Raw genomic sequence first — 10,726 nt, 5'->3', positions numbered from 1 at the left:
CAATGGTATAAGTACTTTTACAAATAAAACAAAACATACCATATTTTCCGGCGTATAAAACAACTGGGCGTATAAGATTTTCCTGGGTTAAAAAGTCATCTTATACGCCGGAAAATACTGTACCTTTTCTGAAACAATCCCCACCCTCTGTTCCATCATTCCTGTTACAATTACTGTATTTTCCAGCTTATAAGACTACTTTTTAACCCAGGAAAATCTTATACGCCCAGTCGTCTTATACGCCGGAAAATACGGTACTTTTAAAAGTATAACTGAACACAAAACAATTTAATGGCTCACTCATCCTTCCTCCTCTAGTCAGGCAGGTATTAGTTCACATACAAAGGTTGAGTCCTATCAAGCTTAGATCAAGAATACCCAACCTCTGAGTGAACCTCATTTCCCCGAAGCTTTGAGATCCTTGGGCAGGGGATGAAAGAGTTGATAATAAAATTTTGATTGAAGCTGAGGTTGGGGGGCTGCTACCAAGACTGGAATTTGCCTTGAAGTCAGCAACCAACCCTTCAAAGGATAGTCTAACAAATCAATGACTTGTCATTTATTTGTTTTTAATTTTTCTGCAGAAAGGGTCTTAAGGGTTTAATAGTTCAATTTTATTGCATTGTTGAAAAAAGACAGAAAGAGAGAGAGATTGCCATCTCTTGTCCTGAAAGAGTAGATAACTTGGTTAATCTCACTTTACCAATATGGTATTTATACAACTGTGAGGTCATAGGGGTTTAGGATTGGGCTGGGCCTTCCTGGATCTTCTTGGATTAGAGCCAGGTGCCTTTTTCATTTCAACATTAAAGCAAATATATATATACATATAAAATGTCCTTTTGGATGGTGTCACAGTTGCTAGGGGGAGCTAATTTTTATCAGCAGCATAATTCCCAAAGTACTCTGTTACCTCTTATCCCTCTGTTTGATGGAGTGGCTCATCGGGAGAAGATGCCCTCACTCAGGCTGTGCACTGTTGTCCAAACAGGGCCCCAGCCAGCCTTGGGGAAAGACAGACAACATCTGTGTGCTCTAGCCAAAGCCGGGAGGGCCCTCAGAGAGTGTGAGGCTCGTGGACACGGTGACTTCAGAGCCGTTTATTGACAGTCTTGGCTTCTGCCTTGATTTTTCAGGACAAGACAATAATGGGACGACTACTTGCAGACACCACAGGCTCTCGTGTCTTCCCACTAATTTTAGTCTGCCGAAAACCCGGATAAAATGTCACTCCTCCCTGAAGGAAGGTCCCACCTGCAGCTGCTGGTGTCAGTACTGCAATCTCCTCCCAGCGTGACCTTTATTGCCCTGTCAGGGTGACAGGCTCCCCAGAGCTGTCACCCTCGGAACCTGTCCTTCCTCTAAGAGCTCAGGCGGCAGTGGACGGCACCTGCGGCCACCAGCAGTGACAGCCACTTGCCTTCATGTGGGTAAGTCCACCTCCCCCCACCGCTCCTGGGGAAGGGCTCGCTCTCCTTCGGCCTCCTCTGTAACAGGCGGAGAGCTGGCTCCAGTCCTCCTGCAGACTTTGAAGTGGAAAAGGACACGGATGGTTATGCTTGTGGTTTCCCTAACCTGTGTACCCAGGGCAGCAGGAGCCAGGTGATCCTGTGTTTAAAATAAAACAGGTGGCTGGGCTGAAAGAGCAGGAAGCAAATTGCTTCTATAGATACAAGCCTTCCTGCTTTAGCCTTGGGCTGGCTGTCCTTGCTTTGCTTTCAAATGATGAGAAATCACTGCCCTTCGCAGGGACGGCTGCAGGTGCGAGTCCTGGCGAGCTGGCTTGTTTTTCAGGACCCCTCCCTTCCACCGAGGTGGGGGGAAACCAGAGGCTTCCGGCTATGTCTAAGAAGTGTCCGAGCAATTTGCTGAAAACTAAACATTAGTCTCAAATTCAGCTCATTGTTGGCTGTTTTCAAGGTCAAGTTGGCTGAAGATGTCAGTCAAAACAGCCAAGGGAGCGTCCCTGTTATCTCCGTCCAAAGGGCTCCCTGTCGTCTACAAAACACCGTCCGTTTGGGGCCTTGCTCTGATGAGTGGGGTTTTGTGCTGGATGTGTAAGGGCTACAAAATAACCAGCACATGATACTTTCCTCAATGAGCTTTTATACTTATAGCTATCCATAGAGTTGCTATAGTAATAATAATAATAATAAATAATAATAATAATAATAATGGGAGCTAACATAATTGGAGAATCAGGCACCATATGACATGTTGATATTTTGATGCATTTTCTAATTTAATCCTCGCTATAACCCTAGGAGGAGGGTATTGTCACCATCCTGTCTTGCAAATGAGGCCCCAGAGGCTTTCCCAGTGTGCTGGCGATTCTCTAGCTGCCTCCCGCCCAGCAATTCTCCACCCTTCACTGCCCTGCTCTGTGCCCGGGAGGCTGAGCCTTGCAGACAGCCAACCTGGCTCCCTTTTGAGCTGACTTGGCAGGCTCCAGAGATCAGAGGGCGGAAGAAAAAGGTCGGGATGTTTCTTTCCCACTCTCTCCCTCCTCGGCACCGGATTCCTCGCAGTAGCTGCATCCCTCCCTGCACTGCACAGCTCCTGGCTGCAGAGCCCCGCCCCTGCACTTACACCCCTCACCGGGCTCTTCTGTGGCATCTCCCCCTCCCACGTCTGCCCTAACGGTAGTGATGGCTTCCCCATGTTGCTAGACCCCAGGCCTCTCTGTGCTTGTTTGTTCCCTCAGCCCTGTCCTCACCTCTGTAAGTAGTCACTTCATGAAAGTCTTTCATTTGAACCAATCAAGGGCAAATTGTGTTCCTGTCAAGACTCAAACCAGGACATCTAGCAAAAGAGGTGCAGATCAGAGATTCAAACCACAGTATTCAGTAGTAGGAGAGGGAAAAAGTAAACTGATAATAAAATAAATGAAATTACAAGAGCCACGAGAAAGTTGTAGAAAGTGTTGTGGGAAATCAAAGGCCAACAAAAATACTTTGTTGAGGATGTGACATTGTTAGGCTTTTTAAAACTGAGTAGAATTGAGACAAGTGGATATGAAGGGAAGAGTTTCAAATATGAGCAGAAGTACTGAGGCAATAAAAGCACACACCACATGTCGGGAACCGAAGTGGGTCAGCCCCGGAAGTGGAGTAAGCTTAGGGATGGAGTTTCTCAAACTGCGTCCTATAGAATTCCCATGTCCTATGAAATGTTACTACCACATGGGGGTGGGGGTGGGGGTGGGGAGGAGAGCCCACAGTCAAATAAAATTGATTGGATATCTTTGCGATCGATTAACTTAAGCAGGTTTCTCTGCTCAGGACTTCTCAGAGCATTTGAAAGGCCAATGTGCATATTTGACTACCTTTTTTTCCCGTGGATGGTCTATTAAGATCTTCCAGAGTGTGGGAGGAAACAGAGTTTGGGAAACATATATTGTCCAATAGGATTCTACACTCCTTGGGAATCCCAGCAGAGTGATTCAGATCACCCTGTGGCAGCCAGACTTCAGAACGTGTTCCAAGGGTTCCGCAGAGAGTCGGTGGGAATGCCACAAGTCATGGACAAATGATGCCTAGAGTGCCATCAGGCAGCCATGACATGAACAGTGAAATGCAATTACAGGCCAAGTGAAAATCACATTGGTTATTTTGACATGGTCCATAAGGAAAGAATGATCAATGGGCATCAAACAGAAATTGGGGTTCATATCTGGGAAAATATTAGAGCCCCAGAGGTAAAAATTTCATATACTATGTGCCCTGTTCCTAGTGGCTGGCTAGCCAAATTATTTCAGATCTGATATTTTAAGCTCATTAAAAATGAACCAGGCTCTCTGTGAGATTATAAGACCAGACAATAACCTATAATAATAAAAGCATAATATGCTAGTTAGACCAGACAGCCAAACGACCTTCCGAACACCCTTCTGGATGAAACTGCAGCGGCAGAGGCTGAGGCAGAGGCAGAGGCAGGCAGACAGAGTGGTTAGGGACGATCAGGCAGGCAGGTGAGCAGTTAGGGGTATCAGACAGGCAGGTGAGCAGTTAGGGGTATCAGGCAGGCAGGCGAGCAGTTAGGAGCCAGCAGTCCCAGATTTTGAGAGGGATGTCCCTGACAGGGATCGGGCCTAAACCGGCAGTCGGACATCCCTCGAGGGGTCGGGGATTGTGAGATTGTGCAGGCTGGGCTGAGCCGGAATTTTGTGCACCGGGCCTCTAGTTACACATATTTAAAAACCTACATAGACCAGACAACCATAAAGATTAGAAAAAAGAACAAGACAGAGTTCCTGCTCATAAAGAACTCTGGACCATTAGAGGTTGGATGATTAAATATTTAACTACAATGTAAGATATAATTTCAATACAATTCTCTGAAACACAGAGAATAGACTTATATCTCTAGCACTGAAGGGTTTCTGAGAGCTTGACTAGAATAGAATTTGCCTTTGGAAAAAGGAGAAGAAACCTTAAGAGATGCTAAATTTGAATATCCAGATCCCATATTTAACCGCATAAAAGCTTACTCCTTTATAACACAGAAAAGAGAATCCAATACTTATGGATAAATATAAACATAAATTAAAAACAAACGAACATTTCAAAAATGCCTTTTAAAGATATAGAGATTTGGTAGAAATTCTTATAGTGTAAATGTAAACAGAATGTCCAAAGGTTTTTAAAGTCTATTTCAAGGCTTTAAAACATTTTATGTTTCAATATAAACATAAATTAAAAACAAAAGGACATTTCAAAAATGCCTTTTAAAGATATAGAGATTTGGTAGAAATTCTTACAGTGTAAATGTAAACAGAATGTCCAAAGGTTTTTAAAGTCTATTTCAAAGCCAGTAGCTCTGATCTTCTCCTTAAGTTAAAGGAAGAAAAAAAGTCTTTATTTTCTCTTTTGTTCTTGATCATGAGATCCAATATGCAAATTAGAGTACATCAGAGAAGTCCAGCTCTGGCCTCTGGAGACATTCTCATTTTAACCAGAGAAAATTAGAAACACACAGTTATTTCAAAATGTTTCTAATTTTTCAGTTTAAAATAATGCTCACAGTATACAGGAAATTGCTGGTGCCAAAATCTGCTTTTCTTCCTAATAATTTTAGATGCTATATTCTTTTAAGTAGGCTTAGAATAAAGCGTTCTTTGCTGGGCAGTCTTTTTTTAAGGTACCATATGTGACAATTTAACTATACAACTACTTTATATATTAAGCTTTTATATATTATACCTTCACATTTTTATATTCAGCGTGTACTACTTTTATTTCCAAACACTTAAAATAAAAAAATCTATACTTAACAAAAACAGAAATTTTCAAAAGGTTTTTAAGTGCAATACAAAAATAGTTTTTAAAAAATTAAGTGGTGTAAAGTTTTGTGGTTTTGGTTTGTTTGTTTGTTTTTGTTTTTGGTGGTTCTTTGTGTTAGATTTTTTTTTTTTATTATGGAAGCTTGTTGTAGTTTTATTTTTTTACTGTGTAATATTTTAAAGCTACCACCAAAAAATAAAATCTGACTTTGCCCTTAAAACGTTGACAAATATATAGACTTGACAATATTAGTGGTTCAGTACATGTTTATTGAGCAAAAGAACTGATAGTACCATAAGTGGAGATTAGAAGACAAAAAATACAACCCTGGCTCCCATTTGAATTTGTAATTTTCCTAAATTTGATACTAAGAAACTCTTTGTTGCCTATAGACCAGACCTATGACAAGAAGATCTGGGGTTGAACAAGATATAATTTTTTTCTTAGAAAGCCTGGATTAAACTTTTTGGCATTGATACTATAACAATTTGATTCATTCATTCAACAAATTTTAAAACATTTGTTGAACACTGACAGTAGTAGTAGTAATATTAATAATAGGTAATAGGTAATAATAGGTAAACTCCAATTTGGAATTTGTTTTGTGCTGAGCCTGGTGCTGTGTGCTTTTTGTACTGAGTAACTCAAGGAGTCCTTACAACAGCCCTCAATTAGCTCCATTGTACAGATGAGAAAAGTGAGGTGCGAAACTTGCCCACTGTCACCCAGCAACTATATAAATTCTAAATTGAATCCAAGTCGGTCAGAATTCTAAATTGGATTCCCGTTCTTTGCTACCCATGGTAGGGATGCTCACTTGGTCCATTTCTCTTTACACTCACTACATGGTGCTGAAAAACCCCTTACTTACCAAGTAACCCACTAGATCTATAGTATCATGGAAATAAGAAGCCACGTGGAAATGATTTTTAAATATGTAATTTTATCTCCTTCGCAATAATCCTCATTGATTGATAACTTTCAAACTGACAAGTTGTGAAGCTGCATATAGATCTTGGCCTCATGAAATATAAGCACTGATGCCCTAGCTGGTTTGGCTCAGTGGATAGAGTGTTGGCCTGTGGACTGAAGGGTCCTGGGTTTGATTCCAGTCAAGGGCACATGCCCGGGTTGCAGGCTTGATCCCCAGTAGGAGGCCTTCAGGAGACAGCCGATTAATGATTCTCTCTCATCATTGATGTTTCTATCTCCCTCTCCCTCTCTCTTCCTCTCTGAAATCAATTTTAAAAAAGAAAGAAAAATAAGCACTGAAATTGAGTTTAGCAGTTTGGAGTTGGCACTGAGTCTCTCACCTCCCTGCCACCCTAAGTTTCCAGTTATCTTTCAGTCCCAGCTCCTGCTCTGAGGCCATTTAATAGACCATCACTAAGTGATTGCACAACCGCAACAAAAGCAAGATAGAATCAAAAGGATGTTTAGAGCTTCAAAGACATCAGCAACCTCCTTATTGTAAATGTGAGAAAAAGCAGGTCTGGGTAGCAATATAATACGAAATGGAGCCTGATAAAAGAGTGGAAGAGACTGAGCAGAAGTCATCATTGTAAAACACTGACTATCCTGTGAAACTACTTTGAACCTCAGTCTCCTCATCTGCAGAATGGAGATAATCGTAGTCCCCGGTTTTCTGTTTGTCTTGAAGATTACTTGCACACTACATGGCACATACTATGTACTCGGTAAACATAGACATAATTACAATCCAATCCTGGTTCTACCCCTCTCATTCACCCACTGATTCTCTCATTTCTACAGTGGATGAACCAATGAGATGTTTGTTCAAACCTTGCTCAAACCTTCTCCTTTGAGTGTCAGCTGAAATTCTACCACCTTATAGGAGCCTTCACCCCTGCCTGAGCGAGGATTAACGATTCCCTCTTCCATGCTTGTAGGCTGTAGCCGGACCCAGCCCTTATCTCACTTTCTCCTATCTTTGAGTTTGCTTTGTTTATATTTGTAGCATAATTTCCTAAAGGCGATAGATATTTGCCCCTGTACAGTCACCTTATACAGAGCTGCCACTAAGTAAATGTGTGAGCCTTGACCTGAATGTATTTTTTTAATGTTTTTATTGCTTTTTAAAAAATATATACTTTTATTGATTTTAGAGAGGGAAGGAGAGGGAGAGGGAGAGAGAAACATCAATGATGAGAGAGAATCATTGATTGGCTGCCTCCTGCATGCCCCCCCACTGGGGGTCGAGCTCAAAATCCGGGCATGTGCCCCTGACCGTAATCGAACTCGGGACCCTTCAGTCCACAGGCCAGAGCTCTATCCACTGAGCCAAACCAGCTAGGGTATATTGTTTGTTTGTTTGTTTTTTGGTTTTTTTTTTAAGAGAGAGAGATAGAAAGGTAGAGGGAAAGAGAGAGAGAGAGCGAGAGAAACATTGATCGGCTGCCTTCTGCATTCTATTGCTATGCATAGGGAAAGTATTTGAGAATTACAATTATGGAGTTGAATTAAATTCCTAAGAAGCAGTGAGGATTTCGGTTTTCTTATTTTGTTATTTAGGGAGGGGAGTGAGCAAATATAAAAAAGAAAGCAAAGGATACCTGCTATTTACACAGGGTGTTTCTGTTGAGGTCAAAGTACTCTATACATCTGTCCTCACCATTGTCCTTACGACAATCACAGTGACAACCTTGGAGCCACATAGTACCCTCTCATTTTACTATTGACACCTCCAGGAAACAACAGAAGCCTGTGGGGTTTGTTCAAGCCCTGAGCTCCCCGTGGTCATCAGTAGGGAGAGCTCCTGTCTGGGTAGGGCCAATAGGCCTGAGACCCGCTGTGGGGATGGCAATAGGGGAGAGATGTGCTTTTGGGCCCTCTGGTGTCTCAGTTTCTGACTCTGAATGATGGCAATAATTACCTTGTTCTCCGTGATTCTACCTCCCCAACTTGGTTGCAATGTTATTTTTTTTTTTTTTTTTTTTTTTAAATTTCTTTATTGATTAAGGTGTCACATATTTGTCCTCATCCCCCCATTCCCATCCCACCCCTCTCCCCACGCATGCCCCAATCCCCTGTTGAACTTAACCGTTGGATAGGCTTATATGCATGCATACAGGTCCTTTGGTTGAACTCTCCCCCTCCCCCCCACCCTCCCCCTACCCTCCCCTATCCTCCCTCTGAGGCCCGATAGTCCGATCGATGCCTCCTTGCTTCTGGTTCTGTTCTTGTTCCTCAGTCTATGTTGTTCATCATTTCCCCTAGATGAGCGAGATCATATGTCACTAGATATATACTAATAAGCACTGAATGTGAGACGAGCAATAATAGTTATGCTGACAGGCAAATGAATCAGTCTGTAGCGAGCTTCCCCCTGGACCAACAGTTCTTTTGAGACTCAATTTCAATGTCCAGTAGTTCCTTATGTGTACATGTCAGCACTGACCCCCCAGCTCTGGATGGTGGACAAATGGCGGTAACGGAGGTCCGACTCCCTCTGGTTTGGTCTCGGCCGAACCCAGGGGCACGGCGTCACCCGGACTAAGGGGCACGTGGCCTCACCCATACCCAAGGGGCGCGTGGTCTCACCCGGGCCTGGGACCCAGCCTCACCCGGATGGATCCAGGGGCACACGGCCTCACCCGGACCCAGGCTCTGGCTTCACCCGGACCCAGGGACACTTGGCCTCTCCCAGACCCAGGGCCACTTGGGCTCACCCGGGCCTAGGTGCACGAGGCCTCATCTGGATCCAGGGACACATGGTCGCACCCGGACCCAGGGACGCTTGGCCTCTCCCAGACCCAGGGCCACTTGGGCTCACCCGGACCTAGGTGCACGAGGCCTCATCTGGATCCAGGGACACATGGTCGCACCCGGACCCAGGGACGCTTGGCCTCTCCCAGACCCAGGGCCACTTGGGCTCACCCGGGCCTAGGTGCACGAGGCCTCACCCGGATCCAGGGACACATGGTCTCACCCGGACACAGGGACGCTTGGCCTCTCCCAGACCCAGGGCCACTTGGGCTCACCCGGGCCTAGGTGCACGAGGCCTCATCTGGATCCAGGGACACATGGTCGCACCCGGACCCAGGGACGCTTGGCCTCTCCCAGACCCAGGGCCACTTGGGCTCACCCGGACCTAGGTGCACGAGGCCTCATCTGGATCCAGGGACACATGGTCGCACCCGGACACAGGGACGCTTGGCCTCTCCCAGACCCAGGGCCACTTGGGCTCACCCGGGCCTAGGTGCACGAGGCCTCACCCGGATCCAGGGACACATGGTCTCACCCGGACACAGGGACGCTTGGCCTCTCCCAGACCCAGGGCCACTTGGGCTCACCCGGACCTAGGTGCACGAGGCCTCATCTGGATCCAGGGACACATGGTCGCACCCGGACCCAGGGACACTTGGCCTCTCCCAGACCCAGGGCCACTTGGGCTCACCCGGACCTAGGTGCACGAGGCCTCATCCGGATCCAGGGGCACATGGTCGCACCCGGACCCAGGGACGCTTGGCCTCTCCCAGACCCAGGGCCACTTGGGCTCACCCGGGCCTAGGTGCACGAGGCCTCCTCTGGATCCAGGGACACATGGTCTCACCCGGACCCAGGGACGCTTGGCCTCTCCCAGACCCAGGGCCACTTGGGCTCACCCGGGCCTAGGTGCACGAGGCCTCACCCGGATCCAGGGACACATGGTCTCACCCGGACACAGGGAGGCTTGGCCTCTCCTAGACCCAGGGCCACTTGGGCTCACCCGGGCCTAGGTGCACGAGGCCTCACCTGGATCCAGGGACACATGGTCTCACCCGGACCCAGGGACGCTTGGCCTCTCCCAGACCCAGGGCCACTTGGGCTCACCCGGGCCTAGGTGCACGAGGCCTCACCCGGATCCAGGGACACATGGTCTCACCTGGACCCAGGGGCGCTTGGTCTTTTCCAGACCCAGGGGCACGTGGCCTCACCCGGGCCTAGGTGCTCGAGGCCTCACCCGGATCCAGGGACACATGGTCTCACCCGGACCCAGGGACGCTTGGCCTCTCCCAGACCCAGGGCCACTTGGGCTCACCCGGGCCTAGGTGCACGAGGCCTCATCTGGATCCAGGGACACATGGTCTCACCCGGACCCAGGGACGATTGGCCTCTCCCAGACCCAGGGCCACTTGGGCTCACCCGGGCCTAGGTGCACGAGGCCTCACCCGTATCCAGGGACACATGGTCTCACCCGGACACAGGGATGCTTGGCCTCTCCCAGACCCAGGGCCACTTGGGCTCACCCGGGCCTAGGTGCACGAGGCCTCACCCGGATCCAGGGACACATGGTCTCACCCGGACCCAGGGACGCTTGGCCTCTCCCAGACCCAGGGCCACTTGGGCTCACCCGGGCCTAGGTTCACGAGGCCTCACCCGATCCAGGGACACATGGTCTCACCTGGACCCAGGGATGTTTGGCCTCTCCCAGACCCAGGGCC

The sequence above is a fragment of the Eptesicus fuscus genome, chromosome 13, assembly GCF_027574615.1.
Source record: "Eptesicus fuscus isolate TK198812 chromosome 13, DD_ASM_mEF_20220401, whole genome shotgun sequence".
Lineage (NCBI taxonomy): Eukaryota > Metazoa > Chordata > Mammalia > Chiroptera > Vespertilionidae > Eptesicus > Eptesicus fuscus.
Note: the sequence above shows the minus strand (reverse complement) of the source record.